General features: G+C 44.1%; 1 long non-coding RNA gene across 1 annotated transcript in view; it reads left to right on the top strand.

The window, feature by feature from the left end:
- Window positions 1-27,064, top strand: part of LOC130357915 (uncharacterized) — a 170,054-nt gene that overhangs the window by 47,442 nt on the left and 95,548 nt on the right. Inside the window, exon 3 of the long non-coding RNA XR_008889323.1 lies at window positions 17,982-18,060. This is a non-coding gene — a long non-coding RNA (uncharacterized LOC130357915). The remainder of the gene's footprint in view (window positions 1-17,981; window positions 18,061-27,064) is intronic.

The raw sequence follows: 27,064 nt of genomic DNA, 5'->3' as shown, positions 1-27,064 counted from the left end.
TAAATGCGACATGCCCCCCAAAAACCATTTCAGCAAAATTCACTCTCCAAAATCCCATTGTCGCTCCTTCACTTCTGAGCCCTCTAGTGCACCCACGGAGCACTTTACATCCACATATGCGGTATTTCCTTACTCGAGAGAAATGGGGTTTTCTCTCCTTTTACCCCTTGTAAAAATTAAAAAAATGGCTCTGATAGAACATGCGAGTGGAAAAAATTAAGATTTAAAATTTTCTCCTTCACTTTGCTGCTATTCCTGTGAAACACCTAAAGGGTAAACAAACTTTCTGAATGTTATTTTGAATACTTTGAAGGGTGCAGTTTTTATAATGGGGTAATTTATGGGGTATTTCTAACATGAAAGCACAAATGCACTTCAAAACTGAACTGGTCCCTGAAAAATTCCGATTTTGAAATTTTTGTGAAAAATTGGAAAATTGCTGCAGAACTTTGAAGCCCTCTGATGTCTTCCAAAAGTAAAAACATGTCAACTTTATGATGCCAACATAAAGTAGACATATTGTATATGTGAATCAATATATCATTTATTTGGAATTTCCTTTTTCCTTACAAGCAGGGAGCTTCAAAGTTAGAAAAATGCTAAATTTTCTAAATTTTCATGAAATTTGGGGATTTTTCACCAAGAAAGGATGCAAGTAATGACAAAAATTTATCGCTATGTTAAAGTATAATATGTCATGAAAAAACATTTTCGGAATCAGAATAAACGGTAAAAGCATCCCAGAGTTATGAATGCAAAAAGTGACAGTGGTCAGAATTGCAAAAAAGGACTCAGTCCTTAAGGTGAAAAAGGGCTCAGTCCTTAAGGGGTTAAACCAGGGACTGGAGGGACAGGAAATCACAAAAAGAAAACAGGTTTTTTACTATAGCTAAAGATAATTATCTGTCCCAAAGGTGCAGGACACAAGAAGAGAGGGTGCCCTACTGGACTTAAAGGAGTTATCTAAATAAGGGGGACTATTGGTAATGGTGGTTATAACCGTATTTATCGGGGTATATCACGCACCGGCCTATAACACCCACCCTCATTTTACCAAAGATATTTGGGTAAAAAATGTTTTTTACCCAAATATCCTTGGTAAAATGAGGGTGCGTGTGTGTGCATGTGTATACCCCGATACACTGTTTCTGACCCCACAGAAGCCCCCAGGAAAGGCAGGGGGAGAGAGGCCGTCGCTGCCCGCTTCTCTCCCCTTGCCTTTCCTGGAGTCTAGAGCCCTGCTGCCGCCGCTTCTCTCCCCCTGGCTATCGGCGCCGCTGCCCCATTGCCGGCGCCGCTGCCCCATTGCCTCCCCCATCCCCATTTTTATAATTACCTGTTGCCGGGGTCGGGTCCGTGCTGCTTTGTGGCATCGGCTCCGTTGTGGCATCTCCTGCGTCATTGCTATGTGCTGCGAGGCGCAATGAAGAGTGACGTCTTCAACGCGACATCACTCACCATTGCGCAGCGCATAGCAACGACGCAGGAGATGCCACACCGGAGCAGAAGCAGCGCGGACCCAACCCCGGCAACAGGTAATTATAAAACCAGGGATGGGGGAGGCAATGGGGCAGCGGCGCCGGCAATGGGGCAGCGGCGCCGGCAATGGGACAGCGGTGCCGATAGCCAGGGGGGGAGAAGCGGTGGCAGCAGGGCTCTAGACCCCAGGAAAGGCAGGGGGAGAGAAGTGGGCAGCGACGGCCTTTCTACCCCTGCCTTTCCTGGGGGCTTCTGAGGGGTCAGAAAAAACGGGGATGGGGGAGGCAATGGGGCAGCGCGGCCGGCAGTCTCTGGACCCCAGGATAGGCAGGGGCATAGAATCGGGCAGCAACGGCAGGTCTCTGGACCTGCAAAAGCCGCTGCAGTTCATTGATTTAAAGTGCCCGCTTTTAATCATTGAACTGCAGCGGCTTATCGCCGTATAACACGCAGATAGACTTTAGGCTAAAAATTTTTGCCTAAAAAATGCGTGTTATACGCCGATAAATACGGTAAGTGTCATACAGTAATAGACATGTTTACCAAGGTTTTTTGCTTGTGTCTGTGTGAGGATGTGGATCTGTGCGATGATGATTGCTCGCACGTGCACCAGTACCTTCATCAGGGGCTGGCTTCACACGTAAGAGACAAAGCAGCCAAGCCCCCCTTCAGTACCTGACTTGTGATGTATTGTCTTGGGTCGCAGAACAAGCTGGGAAAGGTCTGAACAACACTCATTTTGTAGACTGCAGAACATACACTTCCCAGAAGAAGAAAGACAAAGAAATTCGATACCAGCCACCAAACATGTATGTTATATGAAGTATATTAGTAACTAACTTTCCTGCCCCTGTCTCAAAGAACCAAAAATGTGGGAATACCCCTTTAATATTAACCTACCTGACAGAGTAACTAATGTGCAGATAGAGGGAAACTTAGGAAATAGTGACTATTATAATTTGTCCTTTAATAAGGGAAGTTTTGAGGAGTCATAAGAACAATAAACTTTAGGAAAGCAAAGTTTTATTAGCTCAGAAAACACTAGCCCTTAACACTATATACAGTATTGGGATAATATTCTCAAAAACAAGACTACAGACACTCAGTGGGCTATTTTTAAAAAGATCCTAAACTCTCATTGTGAGAGGTGTGTGTTATATATATATATATATATATATATATATATATATATATATATGTGGTGAGCTTGTAGAGATAATGGTGAACAGGGGTGTTGCAGAGTGGTAGTGTAGGGTATAGGTGTAACCCTTAATTGTCGTGACGCCAGGGTGCGGGCTTCCTCAATGAATGTAATTAGTCCTACCGCCACTGTTACGCCTAGCGCTCCGGGTCCCCGCTCCTCCCCGGAGCGCTCGCGGCGTCTCTCTCCCCGCAGCGCCCCGGTCAGTCCCGCTGACCGGGAGCGCTGCACTGTCATGGCCGTCGGGGATGCGATTCGCACAGCGGGACGTGCCCGCTCGCGAATCGCATCCCAGGTCACTTACCCGTCCCGGTCCCCTGCTGTCATGTGCTGGCGCGCGCGGCTCCGCTCTCTAGGGCGCGCGCGCGCCAGCTCTCTGCGACTTAAAGGGCCAGCGCACCAATGATTGGTGCCTGGCCCAATTAGCTTAATTGGCTCCCATCTGCTCCCTGCCTTTATCTGACCTCCTCCCATGCACTCCCTTGCCGGATCTTGTTGCCTTGTGCCAGTGAAAGCGTTTAGTGTGTCCAAAGCCTGTGTACCTGAACTTCTGCTACCCATCCTGACTACGAACCTTGCCGCCTGCCCCCGACCTTCTGCTACGTCTGACCTTGCCTCTGCCTAGTCCTTCTGTCCCACGCCTTCTCAGCAGTCAGCGAGGTAGAGCCGTTGTTAGTGGATACGACCTGGTTGCTACTGCCGCAGCAAGACCATCCCGCTTTGCGGCGGGCTCTGGTGAAAACCAGTAGCCTCTTAGAACCGGTCCACTAGCACGGTCCACGCCAATCCCTCGCTGACACAGAGGATCCACTACCTGGAAGCCGAATCGTGACAGTAGATCCGGCCATGGATCCCGCTGAGGTGCCGCTGCCAAGTCTCGCTGATCTTCCCACGGTGGTCGCTCAGCAATCGCAGCAGATTGCCCAACAAGGACAGCAGCTGTCGCAGTTGACCGCCATGTTAAAGCAACTTCTGCCTCTGCTACAGCAGCAACCATCTCCTCCGCCAGCTCCTGCACCTCCTCCGCAGCGAGTGGCCGCTCCTAACCTACGCTTGTCCCTGCCGGACAAATTTGATGGGGACTCTAAACTCTGCCGTGGATTTTTGTCTCAGTGTTCCCTGCATATGGAGATGTTGTCGGACTTGTTTCCTACAGAACGGTCTAAGGTGGCGTTCGTAGTAAGCCTTCTTTCAGGAAAGGCCTTGTCTTGGGCCACACCGCTCTGGGACCGCAATGATCCTGCCACAGCCACAGTCCAGTCCTTCTTCGCTGAAGTCCGAAGTGTCTTTGAGGAACCTGCCCGAGCCTCTTCTGCTGAGACTGCCTTGCTGAACCTGGTCCAGGGTAATTCTTCCGTTGGCGAGTACGCCATACAATTCCGTACTCTTGCTTCTGAACTATCCTGGAATAACGAGGCTCTCTGCGCGACCTTTAAAAAAGGCCTATCCAGTCGCATCAAGGATGTGCTGGCCGCACGAGAGATTCCTGCCAACCTCCAAGAACTCATCCATTTGGCTACCCGCATTGACATGCGTTTTTCTGAGCGACACCAAGAGCTCCGCCAGGAAAAAGACTTAGATCTCTGGGCACCTCTCCCACAGCATCCTTTGCAGTCTATGCCTGGGCCTCCCGCCGAGGAGGCCATGCAAGTGGATCGGTCTCGCCTGACCCAGGAAGAGAGGAATCGCCGTAGAGAAGAAAATCTCTGTCTGTACTGTGCCAGTACCGAGCATTTCTTGGTGGATTGCCCTATCCGTCCTCCACGCCTGGGAAACGCACGCACGCACCCAGCTCACGTGGGTGTGGCATCTCTTGGTTCTAAGTCTTCTTCTCCACGTCTCACGGTGCCCGTGCGGATTTCTCCTACAGCCAACTCCTCCCTCTCAGCCGTGGCCTGCTTGGACTCTGGTGCCTCCGGGAATTTTATTTTGGAGTCCTTTGTTAATAAATTCAGCATCCCGGTGACCCGTCTCGTCAAACCGCTCTACATTTCCGCGGTCAACGGAGCCAGATTGGACTGCACCGTGCGTTACCGCACAGAACCCCTCCTGATGTCTATCGGACCCCACCACGAAAGGATTGAGTTCTTCATTCTCCCCAACTGTACCTCTGAGGTCCTCCTCGGTCTGCCATGGCTCCGGCTTCATTCCCCCACCCTTGATTGGACCACCGGGGAGATAAAGAACTGGGACTCTGCCTGCCATAGGAAGTGCCTCTCCCCCCCTCCCAGTCCCGTCAGGCAAACCTCTGTGCCTCCTCATGGCCCCCGTCCTGGTGTCACACTGCCCCGTGCCAGGCTTCGCCCTCTGCCCTCCCTCCCCATTCCCACTCCTGCTGTACTGCCTGCCGTTGAGGAAACCCTCCATTCTTTCCCGGTGTCCTCATCCCAGGGGAGGCAGTTACCGGTCAAAGAAAAGGGGAGACCTAAGGGGGGGGGTACTGTTACGCCTAGCGCTCCGGGTCCCCGCTCCTCCCCGGAGCGCTCGCGGCGTCTCTCTCCCCGCAGCGCCCCGGTCAGTCCCGCTGACCGGGAGCGCTGCACTGTCATGGCCGTCGGGGATGCGATTCGCACAGCGGGACGTGCCCGCTCGCGAATCGCATCCCAGGTCACTTACCCGTCCCGGTCCCCTGCTGTCATGTGCTGGCGCGCGCGGCTCCGCTCTCTAGGGCGCGCGCGCGCCAGCTCTCTGCGACTTAAAGGGCCAGCGCACCAATGATTGGTGCCTGGCCCAATTAGCTTAATTGGCTCCCATCTGCTCCCTGCCTTTATCTGACCTCCTCCCATGCACTCCCTTGCCGGATCTTGTTGCTTTGTGCCAGTGAAAGCATTTAGTGTGTCCAAAGCCTGTGTACCTGAACTTCTGCTACCCATCCTGACTACGAACCTTGCCGCCTGCCCCCGACCTTCTGCTACGTCTGACCTTGCCTCTGCCTAGTCCTTCTGTCCCACGCCTTCTCAGCAGTCAGCGAGGTAGAGCCGTTGTAAGTGGATACGACCTGGTTGCTACTGCCGCAGCAAGACCATCCCGCTTTGCGGCGGGCTCTGGTGAAAACCAGTAGCCTCTTAGAACCGGTCCACTAGCACGGTCCACGCCAATCCCTCGCTGACACAGAGGATCCACTACCTGGAAGCCGAATCGTGACAGCCACCTGTCCCAGGAACGATAGGGAGGAATAAAGGATTGTCCACAGCAGAGGTTGAAGTAAACCAAGAACAAACTTTACTGCAGATTTTATGCAAGTTCAGATAATATACAGTCTTTTGTAAGAGGACCGTAGTACAGGCATCTCACAGGTTTTCCAGGACTTTGTAGTTGAATGAGCTTGGATTTTGCTAGCCACTGTGTTACTGAATTTAGGGGTAATTTTGGTTCAGTAGTCACAGAGGATTTGTATGTGTTGAGTTGGATTAAGTCACTTTTGTGGCTACTGAAGGAATAGGCTTCAGGCCTAGCTTGAATTGTAGTAGATGACACAGATGTGCTTTCTCTAGAGATCAGCAGGCAGCAAGAGCATAGCAGGACAACAACAACCCAGATTAAGTGGCAGCAGCCCCTTATATATCAAGGGGGCAGGATCAAAGCTCATTGGTTTAGCAAACCTGTCAGTCCTGACCTAAAGCATTATGGGAATATCACATGACCCAAAGGTCCTTGACCCTTAGCATAACACAATTTATTAACAGTCATATGACCTAAGGTCCTGTACATCAATATACTATAATAGAAAAATATATAAATATATACATTAACCCCTTAAGGATGCCGGGCATATCCATACGCCCCCGTTTTGAGTCCTTAAGGACTCAGGGCGTATGGTTAATTCCGTCCCCTGTCACTCGCCGGGCAGGGACCGGACCGGGATGCCTGCTGATATTGTTCAGCAGGCATCCCTGCATATCGCACAGGGGGGTCCTGAGGTCCCCCCATATCGGCGATCACCGCAAATCGCACGTCAATTCAGACGTGCGATTTGCGGTTATTCCAGGTCAATCGGGTCTCTGGTGACCCGGTGACCCGGAGACCCGGAAAAAAAGGGTGAATGGGGCTGTCTGAGACAGCCCCATTCACCCTTACTCAGCGAGGTGGCACGGGTGCCGCCTCACGATCACGTGATTGACCGGTCAGAACGACCGACCAATCACGGACCTGCTGGGGGTGATCGACCCCATTTTGGAAACTAAACCTCTCACGGAATATAACAAGGGGTATAGTGAGCCTTAACACCCCACAGGTGTTTGACAAATTTTTGTTAAATTTGGATGTGAAAATTAAGAAAAAAAAGTGTTTGCACTAAAAGGCTGGTGTTACCCTACATTTAAAATTTTCACAAGGGAGAATAGGAAAAAAGCCCCCAAAATTTGTAAACCCATTTCTTCTGAGTAAGAACATACCCCATATGTGGATGTAAAGTGCTCTGCGGGCGAACTACAATGCTCAGAAGAGAAGGAGCGACATTGGGCTTTTGGCAAGAGAAGGTGTCTGAAATTGAAGGCCATGTGTGTTTACAAAGCCCCCATAGAACCAGAACAATGGACCTCCCCCCCACATGTGACCTCATTTTGGAAACTGCACCCCTCACATAATGTAATAAGTGGTACAGTGAGCATTTATACCCCACAGGTGTCTGGCAGATTTTTGGAACAGTGGTCCATAAAAATGAAACATTTTATTTTTCATTTGCACAGCCCACTGTTCCAAAGATCTGTCAAATGCCTGTGGGGTATAAATGTTCCCTGCAGCCCTTATTAAATTCTGTGAGGGGTGTAGTTTCCAAAATGGGGTCACATGTGGGGGGTCCACTGTTCTGGCACCACGGGGGGGCTTTGTAAACACACATGGCCTCCCACTTCTATTCCAACCAAATTCTCTCACCAAAAGCCTAATGGCGCTCCTTCTCTTCTGAACATTGTAGTTCGCCCGCAGGACACTTTACATCCACATATGGGGTATTTCCATACTCAGAAGAAATGGGTTTACATTTTTCATTTTCACGTCCAACTTTAGCAGAAATTTGTCAGGCACCTGTGGGGTGTTAACCCCTTCCCGACCTATGACATACCTGTACGTCATGGGTGGCAAGGTGTTCCCGACCCATGACATACAGGTACGTCATGAACATTTTTGCCGCTACTCGCGGCATCCCGCAGCACCTGGAAAGATGGTGGCTATCACTGATAGCCAGCCATCTTACCATGCGACCACGGGGGGTTTCATCCCCCACCCCCCACCCCCAGCGATCGCTGCTATCAGCTGGTCAAATCTGACTAGCTGATAGCAGCGTTTCGCTATCAGAATACTTAGCAGCGCGGTGTGTGAGTCCCGATCACGGGGATCGGGACACACACCGCTCTGCTAAGTGTCCCTAACCCGTCCCCCGGCTTCACTTACCCGTCCGAGCGGTGTCCCGAGCGGTCCCGGCGCGAGCGACGTCCTCCATGCGGTCCCGGCTGCGCTGCGTCCCATCGGTGAGTTTCCGGCAGCAGTGCGGCATCTTCATTGGCAGCAGTGAGATCGCCGTAAAGCGATCTCACTGCTGCCTCTGGGAGTTTCAAAACTGCAACTCCCAGCATGCCCAGACAGCCTTTGGCTTTCTGGGCATGCTGGGAGTTGTAGTTTTGCAACATCTGGAGGTCCTCAGTTTGGAGACCACTGTATAATGGTCTCCAATCTGTGCTCTTCCAGATGTTGCAAAACTACAAATCTCAGCATGCTCAGTCTGTCCAGGCATGCTGGGAGTTGTAGTTCTCTAACATTTGGAAGAGCACAGATTGGAGACCATTATACAGTGGTCTCCAAACTGTGGACCTCCAGATGTTGCAAAACTACAACTCCCAGCATGCCCAGACTGCCCAAGCATGCTGGAAGTTGTAGATCGGCAACATCTGATCCTTCAGATATTGCCGAACTACAACTTCCAGCATGCCTGGGCAGTCTGGGCATGTTGGGAGTTGTAGTTTTGCAACAACTGGAGGCACACTAGTTGGGAAACATTGTCCGTTTCCTGCCTCCAGCTGTTGCAATTGTTGCAAAACTATAACTCCCAGCATGCACTGACAGACCATGCATGCTGGGAGTTGTAGTTTTGCAACAGCTGGAGGCACACTGGTTTGGAAACACTAAGTTTGGTTGCAAAACACTTGAAAGTTTATTACTTAACTTAGTGTTTCCAAACCAGTGTTCCTCCAGCTGTTGCAAAACTACAACTCCCAACATGCACGGACAGCCAAAGGGCGTGCTCGGAGTTTGCAACAGCTGGATGTTTGCCCCCTCCCCCCAATGTGAATGTACAGAGTACACTCACATGGGCGGAGGTTTACAGTGAGTGCTGCAAGTTTGAGATGGCGCAAATTTTGCGCTGCAGCCCAAACTTCCAGCGGCAAACTTGCTGTGAACCTCTGCCCATGTGACTGTACCCTAAAAACACTACACTAACACTAACCTAAAATAAAAAGTAAAAAACACTACATATACACATACCCCTACACAGCCTCCCTCCCCAAAAAAAATGAAAAACGTCTGGTACGCTGTTTCCAAAACGGAGCCTCCAGCTGTTGCAAAATAATAACTCCCAGTATTGCCGGACAGCCATTGACTGTCCAGGCATGCTGGGAGTTTTGCAACAGCTGGAGGCACCCTGTTTGGGAATCATTGGCATAGAATACCCCTATGTCCACCCCTATGCAAATCCCTAATTCAGGCCTCAAATGCGCATGGCGCTCTCTCACTTTGGAGCCCTGTCGTATTTCAGGGCAACAGTTTTGGGACACATATGGGGTATTGCCGTACTCGGGAGAAATTGCCTTACAAATTTTGGGGGGCTTTTTCTTCTTTAACCCCTTATGAAAAGGTGAAGTTGGGGTCTACACCAGCATGTTAGTGTAAAAAAAAAATTTTTTTACACTGACATGCTGGTGTTGCCCTATACTTTTCATTTTCACAAGAGGTAAAAGGGAAAAAAGACCCTCTAAATTTGTAATGCAATTTCTCCCGAGTACGGAGATACGCCATATGTGGGCGCAAAGTGCTCTGAGGGCGCACAACAAGGCCCAGAAGGGAGAGTGCACCATGTACATTTGAGGCGATTTGCACAGGGGTGGCTGATTGTTACAGCAGTTCTGACAAACGCAAAACAATAAATATCCATATGTGACCCCATTTTGGAAACTACACCCCTCACGGAATGTAATAAGGGGTGCAGTGAGCATTTACACCCCACTGGTGTATGACAGATTTTTGGAACAGTGGTCTGTGAAAATGAAAAATAAAATTTTTGATTGGCACAGTCCACTGTTTCAAATATCTGTCAAACGCCAGTGGGGTGTAAATGCTCACTGCACCACTTATTAAATTCCATGAGGGGTGTAGTTTCCAAAATGGGGTCATATGTGGGGGGGTCCACTGTTCTGGCACCATAGGGGCTTCCTAAATGGGACATGCCCCCCAAAAACCCTTTCAGAAAAACTCACTCTCCAAAATCCCATTGTCGCTCCTTCCCTTCTGAGCCCTCTACTGCGCCCGCCGAACACTTTACATATGCATATGAGGTATTTCCTTACTCGAGAGAAATTGGGTTACAAATGTTAGGGTGATTTCTCTCCTTTTACCCCTTGTAAAAATTCAAAAATTGGGTCTACAAGAAAATGCGAGTGTAAAAAATGAAGATTTAGAATTTTTTCCTTCACTTTGCTGCTATTCCTGTGAAACACCTAAAGGGTTAAAACACTTACTGAATGTCATTTTGAATACTTTGGGGGGTGCAGTTTTTATAATGGGGTCATTTGTGGGGTATTTCTAATATGAAGACCCTTAAAATCCACTTCCAACCTGAACTGGGCCCTGAAAAATTACGATTTTGAAAATCTTGTGAAAAATTGGAAAATTGCTGCGGAACTTTGAAGCCCTCTGGTGTCTTCCAAAAGTAAAAACTTTCAATTTTTTTATGCAAACACAAAGTAGACATATTGTATATGTGAATCAATATGTAATTTATTTGGAATATCCATTTTCCTTTCAAGCAGAGACTTTCAAAGTTAGAAAAATGCTAAATTTTCAAAATTTTCATGAAATTTTTAGATTTTTTACCAAGAAAGGATGCGAATATCAGTGAAATTTTACCAATAACATAAAGTAGAATATGTCACGAAAAAACTATCTCGGAATCAGAATGATAAGTAAAAGCATTCCAGAGTTATTAATGTTTAAAGTGACAGTGGTCAGATTTTCAAAAAATGCCCAGGTCCTGAAGGTGAAAATGGGCTGGGTCATGAAGGGGTTAAAGGGGTACTCCAGTGGAAAACTTTTTTTTTTTAATCAACTGGTGCCAGAAAGTTAAACAGATTTGTAAATTACTTCTATTAAAAAATCTTAATCCTTCCAGTACTTATTAGCTGCTGAATACTGCAGCAGAAATTCTTTTCGGAACATAGAGCTCTCTGCTAACATCATGACCACAGTGCTCTCTGCTGACACCTCTGTCCATTTTAGGAACTGTCCAGAGTAGGAGAAAATCCCAATAGCAAACATATGCTGCTCTGGACTGTTCCTAAAATGGACAGAGATGTCGGAGAGCACTGTGGTCATGATGTCAGCAGAGAGCACTGTGTTCCAAAAAGAAAATAATTTTCTCTGTAGTATTCAACAGCTAATAAGTACTGGAAGGAGTAAGATTTTTTAATAGAAGTAATTTACAAATCTGTTTAACTTTCTGGCAACAGTTGATTAAAAAAAATGTTTTTCACCGGGGTACCCCTTTAAGGCTCACTGTACGCCTTTTTGCGTTCCTTGAGGGGTGTAGTTTAGAAAATAGTAGGCCATGTGTTTTGTTTTTTTGTTATGGCACCATAGGGGCTTCCTAAATGCGACATGCCCCCCAAAAACAATTTCAGCAAAATTTGCTTTCCAAAAGCCAAATGTGACTCCATCTCTTCTGAGCATTGTAGTTTGCCAGCAGAGCACTTGACGTCCACACATGGGGTATTTCCATACTCAGAAGAGATGGGGTTACAAATTTTGGGGGGCATTTACTCCTATAACCCCTTGTAAAAATGTAAAATTTGGGGGAAAACCAGCATTTTAGTGGAAAAAAAATACATTCATTTACACATCCAACTTTAACGAAAAGTCTTCAAACACCTGTGGGGTGTTGAAGCTCAGCGGACCCCTTGTTACGTTCCTTGGGGGGGGGGGGTCGTTTCCAAAATAGTGTGCCAAAATAGCGTGGGCGGTTTTCTGCTGTTCTGGCACCATAGGGGCTTCCTAAGTGTGACATACCCCCCAAAAACCATTTCAGAAAAACTCTCTCTCCAAAATCCCATTGTCGCTCCTTCCCTTCTGAGCCCTCTAGGGCACCCACAGAGCACTTGACATCCACATATGAGGTATTTCCTTACTCGAGGGAAATTGGGTTACACATTTTTTTTCTCCTTTTACCTCCTTTTTCAAAAACTGGGTCTACAAGAACATGCGATTGTAAAAAATGAAGATTTTGAATTTTCTCCTTTACCTTGTTGCTATTCCTGTGAAACACCTAAAGGGTTAACACACTTTCTGAATGTTATTTTGAATACTTTGGGGGGTGAAGTTTTTATAATGGGGTCATTTATGGGGTATATCTAATAAGAAGACCATTCAAATCCACTTCAAAACTGAACTGGTCCCTGAAAAAAAAAATTTAAAATTTTGTGGAAAATTGAAAAATTGCTGCTGAACTTTGAAATGTCTTCCAAAAGTAAAAACATGTCAACTTCATGGTGCAAATATAAAGTAGACATATTGTATATGTGAATCAATAAACAATTCATTTGCAATATCCATTTTCCTTACAAGCAGAGAGTTTCAAAGTTAGAAAAATGCGAAATTTTCAAAATTTTCATGAAATTTGGGGATTTTTCACCATGAAAGGATGCAAGTAACCAAGTCCTGTACCAGGACACCACATGTATATATAGTACCTTGTAATGCCATTCGGTCTATGTAATACTCCAGCAGTCTTCCAGGAGTTTGTCAATGATATTTTTCGGTACCTTCTCTACTCCTGTGTCATTGTCTTTTTGGATGACATTCTCATCTATTCGCCCAATCTCCACACTCATCGTCTCCATCTCCGTCAAGTTTTACAGCGTCTCTGAGACAACCAATTCTATTAACTTGAAAATTGTACCTTTGAAAAAAACAGTCTTCAGTTTTTGGGGTATATTGTTACCAGTCAAGGACTACAAATGGATCCTAACAAATTATCCGCTGTACTGAAGTGGCCTCAACCTTCTTGTCTGAAAGCGATTCAGCGCTTCCTTGGCTTTGACAATTATTATCGGCAGTTTATTCCTCACTATTCCACTATTCCTCACTATCTCTTACCAAAAAACTACCAATCCGAAAGTCTGGACTCCTGAGGCCGAAGAAGCGTTCAAACACTTAAAGTTTGCCTTTGCTTCTGCGCCGGTGTTGTCAAGATCTGATCCTGACAAGCCATTTACTTTAGAGGTAGATGCATCGTCAGTTGGTGCAGGAGCAGACTTGACACAAAGCTCTTCCAAGGGAAAGACTATGACTTGCGAATTTTTCTCTAAGGCTAAGTTTCTACTTGGTTTTTTGTCCTGTGTTTTTTTGGGTTGAAAAAAATGCCTGAAAAAACGCCAGTGCAATTTACTGTGTCTGGCGTTTTTTCCGCGTTTTTCTGGCGTTTTTTCATTTGTGTGGAAATTGCACCTTGGCAGTTTTTTTTGGTACCCAAAATTTGTTGGGTACAAAAATAAAAGATGCAGTAATGATGGAAAAAATATGTATTTAACTAAATTTATATTTTTATAACTAAATTTGAATACATTTTTAATAAAGTGTGTGTTTCACTTTTTTTCTCTATTTTTTTATTTTATTTTTTAGATAGCACTACTACTCCCAGCATGGAACAGACTGTTCCATGATGGGAGTAGTAGTACCTGTACCAGTAGACATATGCGATCGTCCATAATATAGCAGAGATGCAGAGCGGCTTTATACAGCATCTCTGCTCTGTACTCCGGCCAATGATGTGAATAAAGCATCATTCATTCATATTTTCCGCCCAGAGTGGTGATTGGCCGGATGGTTGCAGCCAATCACCGCTCTGAGGGAAATATGAATGAGTGATGCAGAGCGCAGGAGAAAGCCGCTCTGCATCTCTGCAATAGAATGGACGAGCGCAGCGGGTTTCAGTAGTGATACCCGCTGTGATCTGTTCTTACCTGCAGGTACTACTACTCCCAACATGGAGCAAACTCTGCTCCATGATGGGAGCTGTAGTACCTGCATTAATAGACAGATCACAGCGAGTGTAATTTCTGAAACCTGTTGCGATCTGTCTATTAATGCAGGTACTACAGCTCCCAGCATTGAGCAGAGTGTGCTACATGTTGGGAGTAGTAGTACTTGCAGTTAAGGAAAGATCACAGCGGATGTCCCTCCTGACAACCACTGTGATCCTCCTGTATAATGTATAGATGCGGGAGGCCGCTCTTCTATGCACTGACGTATACATCCACATATTCCTATTTCCCACAGAGAGCTGTGATTGGCTGGAACCCTCTGGCCAATCCCAGCTCTCTGCAGGAAATATGAATAGGTGTATATATACGTCAGTGCAGGGGACCATAGAAGAGCAGCTGGCCGCATCCAAGGAGCTGAAAAAATAAAAAAAAAAGAGTGAAAAAACACCAAAAGGATAAAAAAACGCCAAACTGAAAAACACCAAGTTGAAAAAGAATTTAGCGATTTCTCATTGATTTACAGCTAATATCTGGCCGCAGCGTTTTTGGCAGAAAAAATGCCAATCGGCAGAATTGGCGTTTTTCTTGGTGTTGTAGTAGAAACTTAGCCTAAGACCTTCTCTCCAGCGGAGAGAAATTATACTATAGGAGATTGTGAGCTCCTGGCTATTAAGTTTGCCTTGGAAGAATGGCGACATCTCTCAGAGGGCTCTGTATGTCCAATAACTATCTATACTTACTCTATCTTCAGTCAGCCCATCATCTCAACCCTCGATAGTCTCGCTGGTCCCTGCTCTTCTCCAGGTTTAACTTTTTTATTCATTTTTGTCCAGCAGAGAAGAATTTTCGGGCTGACGCTCTATCTAGATCTTCTGAGGTACAAGACCTGGAATCACATCTTCAACATATTGTTCCATCTTATTTCCGCTGCACCAGCAAGTCTTCAGAATCTGCCATCTGGGAAGACTTATGTATCTCCTCATCTGAGACTCCGAATCTTGAGATGGGGTCATTCCACTCTGTTGGTTGGTCATGCCGGTGTCTGTAAATCCTTGCAACTAATTTCCTGACAGTATTGGTGGCCTACTCTGAAACGGGATGTCATTGACTTTGTTTGTTCCTGCCCAGTCTGTGCCCGGGACAAAACACCACGTGCCAAGCCTGCCTGTCTTCTACATCCTTTGCCTGTCCCTGACCTGCCCCGGAATAATATTGCAATGGACTTCATTACTGACCTTCCTTCTTCTAGCGGCAATACGGTCATCTGGGATGTTGTGGATCGATTTTCTAAAATGGCTCATTTTGTGCCCTTGCCTGGTTTACCATCTGCACCTCAACTAGCTAAACTGTTCCTATCCAATACCTTCTTCTCCATGGATTACCGACACATATTGTCTCTGACCGGGGGGTCCAGTTCGCCTCCAAATTCTGGAGGGCACTCTGCTCACATGTTCAAGTTAAGTTAGATTTCTCCTCTGCCTATCATCCCCAATCCAATGGTCAAGTTGAGAGGGTGAACCAGAACTTGGGAGATTATCTTCGCCAAGACGACTGGGCCGATCTACTGCCCTGGGCTGAGTTTTCTTACAATCATAGGGATACCGAATCCACAGGAACTTCACCCTTCTTTGTGATCTGTGGACATCATACTCGTCTACCTTTGCCCTTGTCTTCTCCCTTCGGTGTCCCTATGGCAGATGAACTTGTACGGAATTTCACCTCCATCTGGAAGAAGACTCATCTCTCCCTTCTTCGTGCCATGACCCGTATGAAATCTCAAGCGGACAAGAAAAGATGCCCTCCTCCTGAATACTCACCTGGGGACAAAGTGTGATTGTCATCTAAATATATCTGCTTCAAAGTACCCTGTTACAAACTGCGTCCACGCTATTTGGGTGCTTTCAAGGACAAGAAACATCTAAATCCAGTGGCTTATTCTCTTCATCTGCCTTCCTCCCTTCGGATCCCAAATTCTTTTCATGTCTCCCTCTTGAAACCCGCCATCCATAATCACTTCTCTAAAAAGGACATTCTTCCTACTTCCATCTCGGGTACCTCTGATGTATATTCTGTCAAGGAAATTCTGGACTCTAAACTCATCAGAGGAAAACGTTTCTTTTTTGTGGATTGGGAGGGACTTGGACCAGAGGAGAGGTCTTTGGAACCACAGGATAACATACTAGATCAGGATCTTCTCAAAAGATTCTTGAGCTGTAAAAGGAGCCTTTTTGACTACGAACCCTTACCGCCTGCCTTGACCTTCTGCTACGTTGACTACGCTACTGCCTCTTCCTTCGGTACCTCGCCTTGCCCAGTTACCTGTGTGGTCAAGCCGTGTCGGGGGTAGCGACCTGTGTGTCGTCTGCCGCAGCAAGCCCATGCTGCCTTGCGGCAGGCTCTGGTGAAGACCAGCAGCACCTTAGACTCCGCTCAGCGATAAGTTCAGAGTCATCAGCCACACAGGTAGAGGATCCACATCCAGCTCCGTTACACAGAGTCGGTCTGTAACTTAAAAAATGATGCATCAAATTCCACTACAAAATGCATGTGTGGTTTCAAACTTGTGGTAACAATAAACCTACAGTCAAGTTTGCCTCGGGAATGTAAAGTGCTGTAGGAATAATTTTTTTTATTTTTTTTTAATAATTACACAATTATCATTTTAAAATTTATGATTTTATGCTGCTGCTTGGTGATCAACAGATGCATAACAAACGTATGACAAAAGTTATCCTGGTGAGTTGTGATATACTCATGATACACCGTGAGACATTTTTATGCATATGTCATACAGCTGAGACATTTCTAAAAAGATGATTAATGACCAGAATTGTGACTCACAATAGTCTTGGTACCCTGTACCTCAGTATGTCATTATTCTGAGGGCAAAAAATGGTAAGGGGTTGATGTAGTTAATGCCATATCTGGAAATCATAGCACACCTTATTCAGGCTGAGTTATATACTTCTTCACAAATAGGTTATTTTTATTAGCTTTATGAGACTTTTTAGTGAGGAGGATGGATCTACTGAATTTAATCTGCATAGTATACAAAATTTATTGAATAACTCTAAATACTCTACATACTCTAAATAATGTATTGTTCAATAAGTCTCATGAAATATGCTCTGAAGAGTTAACATTACCAACAAATCTGCTCCTGTGCTATGGAATGTGCAAAATTTTATGAAAGCAGCTCTGGCTGCTGTATCAACAAGAAGGGCGTTTTACAAGGAACAGGCCAAATGGCTGGGATGCAGGTGGCATCATAAGGAACATGCAGTTTTTACACCACAAAGTGCGCACACAGAGGAAGGAAAGCGATTCATCAGCACTAGATTGAAATAAAAAAAATAATAATAATGAAATGTACAAAAATACAACACCCAACTTTGAAATTTTTTTTTTAAATAGCTTTTCCTTGCCTGCCTATTTTTGAGCTGTTTGTTTTCTATGGCATACGCGCCAGTACAATTATGTAATGGCGATAGCTGTGTGCTGCACGTGTTCTCACTTTTTAAGCACTGTTCAGTTTTTCTTGCAAAATTCACCCTTCTTTGTATTCTCTGGTATCAAAGCAGCCATACAGAATCTGGGGATTTTCCAACCCTGATACGCTTGTGAGTGAGACAATCTCCATAGGTTTTGCTCTCCGGTTTGGCTGTTTACAAAAGAAGAATAACCCATTGTCTCTTTATTTTTTGTTTTTCCTTTGATTTTCAATATCCTGCTCACTTGCATATTTCTTAATGAAATATATTTATATGGAAAGATCTGTAGAATCCGTCTTTGTAAAAACTTGTTTCCATTTTGCCACAGAGTATCTTATTCTTTCCCCAAATTTATCAGGAACCTGCTGCAGGTCAGAGAGCAGATGGAGAGCTGACCAGAGTGTTTGAGGGAGGTTGGGGCTAGAGAAATCGCCGCTCTTTCTTGGAAAATGGATTTTCTTTTTTTGTATGCGGCCTGCACTAGTTCCCTCTAATTAATGTAATAACGAGGCACTGAGTGATTACTATGCTAATGTCACATTAATTACACATGATTATCCACAGATCAGAATAACACCAATGTGCTCCACAAAGTATCTGGCCTATCCATACCCAGGGACAATTAAGCCGTTCAGCACACAAGGTACGTAATAGCTATATCACACAGGCCGGCAGCTTTTGGGTCAACCAGCTGTTTCAAATTAAAGCCCCTCCCCCTCCCTTTTGTTGACCCCCTGAACTTGTGTATTGAGAAATAGAAGCTGAGTCTTGGCAGATTTGGTTTAAGGCTGGGTGTCAACTGTTTTTGAAACTTAAAATAAACATTTGAAAATCAAATAAAGTCAACACAACATGGATAAAAAATACATTTTTTTTACTTTAAAAAAAAGTCTACTTGAAACCCTGTTGGTAAGTCAAGAGCATAGCTAGGTTCTACTGCTTATTACCTTGTAAACAGGTCTATTTAGTCTGATGTGTATGATATTAGGGAATGAATTTGGTTCTAAAAGAGTTACAGTTTTCTTTGAGAAAACAAACTAAAGATAATTAACTACTGCGGGGGTAAGATCATTTTTTATAAGTCCACCACAAAGAAGAGAGTAAACAATGTCATAAAAAGTAGAAGGAAACACTTCATACTTACTATTTGTCCCTAATTTCTACAAGCAGTGCAGGTTTGGCCTGCAAATACTTGTCCCTTAAAGGGTAGCTCCCACCATCCATTTTTTTTTCTGTCCCTGCCTATTGCCCTTCTATCCCTAACCCCCTCCCTGCCTTTACATTTTTTTTTAACTATATTAAAAATGGCTTTTTGTCTGCCTGGTAGTGTGCTCACTACCAGGCAGACTTCCCCAGCAGGCACAATGTCACTGATGCCTGGTGGGGCCGACACTTCCGCCCTTAGTTCACTATACAGGGTGCCTCCAGCTGTTTCACCACTACAACTCCCAGCTTGCCCTGACATCTACTGGCTGTCAGGGCATGCTGGGAGTTGTAGTGGTGAAACAACTGGAGGCACCCTGTGTTGAAAACAATAACTTTGTTAGCGCTGTGGTGCTACCCCAAACCCCGCTCCCCCCTGTTGAAATCAATAGTTGCCGCATGCGGTGGCGCTACTCCGAACCTTGCTCCCCTCCCCCCCGTTGAAATCAATAGGTGGCCGCATGCAGCAGCGCTACCCTGCTACCCCCCCCCCTTGAAATCAAAAGTTGCTGCAGCACTACCCTGAACCCCGCTCCTCCCCCCCAGCCATACCCAAGTGAAGAGCAGAAGCAGCGACGGCGGCGTGTAGATGCCGGAAGGCGGGGCCGGTGTGTGAAGCCAGGGAGCTAATGTGCTCTCAGCGCTCGCTCCCCCCTGTCTGATTGACAGGCGGGGAGCGAGCGCAGGCTAAATGAATTAGGACCGATGCCCGGCCGGCATCGTGCCGAATTCATGCGTGACGTCCCGCCAGCCTGCAGCCGGCCACTAGGAAGGAGACCCCTAGTGGCTGGTTTTCAACATTAAAATAAACTGTTTTAATGAAAATCTTTTTTATATATTTGTATTAGAGATATGTTGTAGTACATAAGTACTACAACATATCAAAAAAAAAAAGTTTGGTGACAGTGCCCATTTAAAATGTCCTTCTTGTGGACAGTTTTCTTATTCCAACTGTTCTTACTATACTTTTTTTTTATATTCGATGCAATACTATTAACATGTGTTCCATTTTTTTTACCTGCGCCTTAAAGTGGTACTCTGGTGGAAAACTTTTTTTTTTTTTTTTTTAAATCAACTGGTGCCAGAAAGTTAAAAAGATTTGTAAATTACTTCTATTAAAACATCTTAATCCTTTCAGTGCTTATTAGCTGCTGAATACTACAAAGAAAATAATTTTCTTTTTTGAACACAGTGCTCTCTGCTGACATCTCTGTCCATTTTAAGAACTGTCCAGAGTAGGAGAAAATCCCCATAGCAAACATATGCTGCTCTGGACAGTTCCTAAAATGGACAGAGATGTCAGAAGAGAGCACTGTGCTCATGATGTCAGCAGAGAGTACTGTGTTCCAAAAAGAAAAGAATGTCCTCTGTAGTATTATGCACACAATAAGTACTGGAAGGATTAAGAATTTTTTATAGAAATAATTTACTAATCTGTTTAACTTTTTGGCACCAGCTGATGAATTTTTTTTTCTGTAGTACCCCTTTAACCCCTTAACTCCTTAATGACCAAGCCCATTTTCACCTTAAGGACCAGGCCAATTTTATTTTTGCGTTTTCGTTTTTTCCTCCTCGCTTTCTAAAATCCATAACTCTTTTATTTTTCCATCTACAGACCCATATAAGGGCTTGTTTTTTGCGTAATGAAACCTCTCATTTTACCATAAAATGTACAGCGAACCCCAAAAAAATAATTTTTAGGGAGGAAATTTTAATGAAAACCAACATTTTGCACATTTTGGAGGGTTTTGTTTTCACACTGTACACTTTACGGTAAAAATGACATGTGTTCGTTATTTTGTGGGTCAATACGATTAAAATGATACCCATGGCTAGATACTGTTATATTTTTGTACCGCTTAAAAAAAAATCTAAAACTTTTTGTACAAAATCAGTAATCTAAAATTGCCCTATTTTGACCACCTATAACTTTTTCATTTTCCCGTCGTATATAGGATGGTATGAGGGATAATTTTTTGCGATGTCTTCTGTACTTTTTTTCAATACCACATTTGCATATATAAAACTTTTAGATAATTTTTTATTAATTTTTTTTTAATAAAATGTGACAACATTTTTTACGTTTACGCCATTCACCGTAAGGGATCATTAACATTATATTTTGATAGTTCGGACATTTACACACGCGTCGATACCAAATATGTTTATTAAAAAAAAGTTTACGCTTTTTGGGGGTAAAATGGGAAAAACTGACAATTTTCATTTTTATTGGGGGAGGGGATTTTTTACTTTTTTTTTACTTTTTATTTTTACATTTTTCAACTTTTTTTTACACTTTTTATGTCCCCATAGGGGACTATCTATAGCAATCCTTTGATTGCTAATACTATGCAGTTCTATGCATAGGACACAGCACTACTCAGTATTATCGGTGATCTTCTGCTATGGTCTGCTCGATCGCAGACCAGAGCAGAAGACCCCGGGAGATGGCCGGAGCCAGGTGAGGGGACCTCCGGCTGTCATGCTGGATGATCGGATCCCTGCGGCAGCGCTGCGGGCGATCTGATCATCCAATCAAAGTGCTGCAATGTCGCAGATGCCGTGATCTGTGTTGATCACGGCATCGGAGGGGTTAATGGCGGACATTCGCGGCATCGCGGATGTCGGCCATTACGGGTTGGTCCCCGGCTGCTAGTAGCAGCCGTGTATGACGCGAGCACCCTTCCGATGCTCGCGGTCATACACAGGACGTAAATGTACGTCCTGGTGTGGGAAGTCCCGCCAAAACAGGACGTACATTTACGTCCGTGGTCGTTAAGGGGTTAAGGACACAGCCCTTTTTCACCTTAAAGGGGTATTCCAGGGAAAAACTTTTTTTTATATTAACTGGCTCCAGAAAGTTAAACAGATTTGTAAATTGCTTCTAATAAAACATCTTAATTCTTTCAATAATTATAAGCTGCTGAAGTTGAGTTGTTGTTTTCTGTCTGGCAACTGTGCTCTCTGCTGACATCTCTGCTTGTCTCGAGAACTGCACAGAGTAGAAGAGGTTTGCTATGGGGATTTGCTTCTAAACTGGGCGGTTCCCGAGACACGTGTCATCAGAGTACACTTAGACAGAAAAGATAAACTCAACTTCAGCAGCTCATAAGTACTGAAAGGATTAAGATTTTTTAATAGAAGTAATTTACAAATCTGTTTAACTTTCTGGAGCCAGTTGATATATATAAAAAAGTTTTTTCCTGGAATACCCCTTTAAGGACCCGGGCATTTTTTGCACTGTCACTTTAAGCATTAATAACTCTGGGATGCTTTTACTTTTCATTCTGATTCAGAGAATGTTTTTTCTACTTTATGGTAGTGGTAAATTTTTGTTGATACTTGCATCATTTATTGGTGAAAAATACAAAAAATTGATGAAAAATTTGAACATTTTTCATTTTTCTAACTTTGTAGCTCTCTGCTTATAAGGAAAATAGACATTCCAAATAAATTATATATTGATTCACATATACAATACGTCTACTTTATATTTGCATCATAAAATTGACATGTTTTTACTTTTGGAAGACATCAGAGGGCTTCAAAGTTCAGCAGCAAAATTTCACAACATTTTCAAAATCTGAATTTTTCAGGGACCAGTTCAGTTTTGAGGTGCATTTGAAGGGCTTTCATATTAGAAATACCCCATAAATGACCCCATTATTATAACTGCCCCCCTCAAAGTATTCAAAATGACATTCATAAAATGTTTTAACCCTTAAAGGGGTACTCTGGAGTAAAACACATTTTTTTAAATCAACTGGTGCCAGATAGTTGCTTTATTCTCCACAGGAAGTTGTATTTCTTTCTGGAGTTCTTTTCAGTCTGACCACAGTGTTCTCTGCTGACACCTCTGTCCGTATCTGGACAGTTCCTGACAGAGGTGTGGTCAGACTGAAAAGAACTCCTGAAAGAAATTCAACTTCCTGTGGAGCTGATAAATACTGGAAGAGTTAATATTTATAAATAGAAGTCATTTTCAAATCTGTTTAACTTTCTGACACCATTTGATATAAAAAAAAATGTGTTCCCACCGGAGTACCCCTTTAATCCAATTGAATATCCGTGGGGTGATCTCAAGAGGGCTGTGCACATAGATGTTTTGCAAGGAAGAGTGGGCAAATATTGCTAGGTCAAGTTGTACCATGCTAATAAACTTCTACTCCAAAAACCTGATTGCTATAATAAAATCAAAATTGTTTAAATTGGCACTATCAGGTAGAAAACTTTTTATATGTCAATCAGCCATCTCGTGTCCTTGGACATGCTCATGCTGCTGTGGGACTCATCAGGGTCCAAGGAGGTATGGGGACCCCTAGTGGTGAGATTTTCAAAGGCAGTTTTCTTTAATAAAATGTAAAAAAATAAAATAAAAAATAGTTTTTCTAATATACTTCTTACCGTATTTTTTTGTATATTTTATGAAAGAAAACTGCCTTTGAAAATCTCACCACTAGGGCTGCAGGAGGAACATAGCCTGCAGTTACACTGCTGTAACACAGAGTTTTGCCAAACAAGTGCCTCCAGCTATTGTAAAACTACAACTCCAAGCATGCCGGGACAGTCAAAGGATGTCTGGATATGTTGGGAGTTGCAGTTTTGCAAAAGCTGTAGGCACACAGCTGAAGGCAACACTGCTGCAAAAAAGAGTTATCCAAACACTGTACCACCAACTATTTAAAAACTTCAAGTCCCAGCATTACAGCAGTGCCTAAGGATGACACACATGAATACTGTTTGTGTTTGTGTGTGTGTGTGTACAGCATAAAACCTGAGAATAAAGGGTTACAGAGCAGGGCTACCATGCTCCTCCAAGAACAGTGAGTCAACAGAGTGAGGGAGGGGAGAGGTGTCATCACAGTGCAGGCAAGAGAAGGACACGCTCCTTCCCTTTGAGACAATGGAAAAAAAATTGAGCAGCTGTAATATGCTATATATTTTTTTTAAATATAAGTGACAGAAACATAAAAAATATACATGACCAGGATTAGGTACTGAGTAACATATAACAGTTTAGTTTTTCTTGTGGGATCTGGTAAGTACGCTTTAACCCCTTAAGGACCTAAGGCGTACGGGTACACCCCTGGTACTTAACGACCCAAGGTGTACCTGTATGCTCGTTGGAATTCCGGTCCCCGCTGCGCAGTGGGCAGGGACCAAACCGGGATGCCTGTTGAAATCATTCAGCAGCATCCCGTGACAATGCCCAGGGGGGTCCTGAGACCCCCAGCCCCCCCCCCCCCCCCCCCCGATCGCCATTTAATTCACAACGGTGATCTGCGGCGATACCGGTCATACGGGTCATGTGTGACCCGATGACCCGGAATTAGAAGGTGATCGGCGGTGTACTATACACCGCCATTCACCTCCTGTAGCTGGGGGGAGGTGGTGATCCCGTCACCTCCCCAGGAGCACTGCTATTGGTCGGCCAATAGCAGCCGGCAGGGGAGGGGTTACTGTCCACTTTTCTCAGCTCTGCTCGCCCACCGAGCTCGGTCAGCAAGCAGAGCTGAGAGAAAGAGACAGGGACCCCCCTCTGCCAACATCTGTGCCCCTCCGGGCTGAAGAAGAGGTGTTAGTGCAGGGTGAGTTTCAGTGCAGGGACAGGAAGGAGGTTAAAAAAAAGTTTAAAAAAAACTGTGCAGGGTGAGTTTCAGTGCAGGGACAGGAAGGAGGTTAAAAAAAAAAGTTAAAAAAAACTTAAAAAAACTTAAAAAAATATAAAATTATCCCCTCCCCTGACCCACGGTGTGTGATTAATAATAAATATATATAAGTTACACCAAACACATACACTACACTCTTACATACATACATACATGGCTCTGCTGAAAACACTACTTGGTACAGGTTGCCATGTACAACGCTTTTGTACTATCCCAGTACGCTGGCAACACAGGGACATTCCTCCAGTTCCAAGAAGAAGTCCTAAAGGTCCTGATCTTTGGTGACCGGGAAAGAGCAGGCCGGAATTCCCAAGAAACTGGAGTTATAGGTGCCAGGAAAAATGCAGTGTGTCACAAGAGGGGGGATACGGAAGGATACCACCACTCAATGTGACACTTGCCCGACCATCCGGCCTCTGCATTAAAAAGTGCTTCAGGGAGTATCACACTTCCATGGAGTACTACATTTTCCCTTTTCATTTTAATTTCCCATAATTTGACCCCTATGTACCAAGTCCAGAGTACATTCCAAATTTTAACCCCATAAACCACTAAATTGCCCAAAAAAATGGGTCATGGGTCACTATCATCGGGGACATTTTTATGGTGCCTCAAATGTGCAGCGCTCTCTCTCCACTTGAGCGGGGTGCGCATTTGAGGCAACAGGTTAGGGACGGCCACACACATCATATTCTTAGAATGATGATTCAGAGCATAGGGTTTGGGGTGGGCATATTTTTTAGTTTTGGCTATGCTCTGGGTCATCATTCTGGGAACTTAACCTGTTTCATCATTTTACGTCCCACTGTACCCCACTTTCTTAACTTAGTGTACCCCATGTAACGTGTTCCTTGAAGGGGGTCCCGCTGTTCTGGCTCCATAGGCAGCTATGTAAATGCTCAAGGCCCCTGACTGCGCTCCTGCTCTTCCAAGACCGTTGTGCACCAGCAGAGATGTTTACATCCCAATATGAGGTATGTCCTTACTCCAAAGAAATGTTCTTACAAATTTGAGGTAACCCCAGCATTTTTCCTTTTCACATTGCAGTTTAATGAACATTTATCAATCACCTGTTAAGGCTCACTGTACCCCTTGTTACGTGCCTTGAGAGGTGTAGTTTCCAAAATAGTATGTCATGTGTTTTTTTTTTCTTGCTTTTTTTTATGCTGTTCTGGCACCATAGGGGCTTCCTAAATGCGACATGCCTCCCAAAAAAACATTTCAGCAAAATTTGCTTTCCAAAAGCCAAATGTGACTCCTTCTCTTCTGAGCATTGTAGTGCGCCAGCAGAGCACTTGATGTCCACACATGGGGTATTTCCATACTCAGAAGAAATGGGGTTGCAAATTTTGGGGGCATTTTCTCCTATTACCCCTTGTAAAAATGTAAAATTTTTGGGGAAACCGGCATTTTATTGGAAAAAACAAATCATTTACAAATCCAATTTTAACAAAAAGTCGTCAAACATCTGTGGGGTGTTAAGGCTCACTGTACCTCTTATTACATTCCTTGAGGGGTATAGTTTCCAAAATAGTATGCCACGTACATTGCTGTTCTGGCAGCATAGGGGCTTTCTAAGGCTAGGTTTCCACAAAAACGCCAATAAAAACACCCATTCTGCCGCATGGCATTTTTTTTGTGTGAAAAAACGCTGCGGACAGATGTTAGCTGCAAGTCAGTAGTGAACTGCAAAATGCCATATCCACTTGGCATTTTTCAGTTTGGTGTTTTTTTTATCCTTTTTGTGCTTTTGGGCTCCTTGGCAGTTTAAAAAAAAACTACCTCTTGTTAAGACTTTGGCTTTTTTTGGGAAAAACTTGGCGTTTTCCTCCCATAGAATGGAAGTGAAAAAACGTCAAGAAAAACGCCATGATGGTTTTAACTTTGGCGTTTTTGCAGGCGTTTTTTATTCTTTTTTGGACTTTAACGATCCGTCGTTCACATATTTGCAGCAGCTGCTGCATCCCGGGGGCTGAACTTTTCACCTCCGGTTGTCTCCGGCAGGTGAGAAGTTCTGCTTAAGGACCAGGCCAATTTTATTTTTGCGTTTTCGTTTGTTCCTCCTTGCCTTCTAAAATCCATAACTCTTTTATATTTCTATCTACAGACCCATATAAGGGCTTGTTTTTGTGTGACCAATTGTACTTTGCAATGAAACCTCTCATTTTACCATAAAATGTATGGTGAACCCCCCCAAAAAAATTTTAGGGAGTAAATTTTTATGAAATCCACAATTTTGCACATTTTGGAGGGTTTTGTATTCACACGTCACAGTAAAAATGACATGTTTTCTTTATTCTGTGGGTCAATATGATTAAAATTATACCCATGGCTAGATACTTTTATATTTTTGTATCGCTTAAAAAAAAAATCGAAAACTTTTTGTACAAAATCAGTCATCTAAAATTGCCCTAATTTGACCACCTATAACTTTTTCATTTTTCCGTATATAGGGCAGTGTGAGGGCTCATTTTTAGCTCCGTCATCTGTACTTTTTTTCGATACTACATTTGCATATTTAAAACTTTTAGATAATATTTTATTAATTGTTTTGAATAAAATGTGACAAAAAGGCAGCATTTTTGGACTTTTTTTTATTTTTTACGTTTACGCCATTCACCTTAGGGGATCATTAACATTATATTTTGATAGTTCGGACATTTACACACGCGGCGATACCAAATATGTTTCTAAATATTTTTTTTATGTTTTTGGGGGTAAAATGGGAAAAACTGCAATTTTTATTTTTATTGGGGAGGGGATTTTTCACTTTTT

Source organism: Hyla sarda, chromosome 2 (assembly GCF_029499605.1).
Source record: "Hyla sarda isolate aHylSar1 chromosome 2, aHylSar1.hap1, whole genome shotgun sequence".
Classification (NCBI taxonomy): Eukaryota; Metazoa; Chordata; class Amphibia; order Anura; family Hylidae; genus Hyla; species Hyla sarda.
The sequence above is the reverse complement of the archived record's forward strand: the minus strand, read 5'-3'. Positions and strand labels throughout refer to the sequence as shown.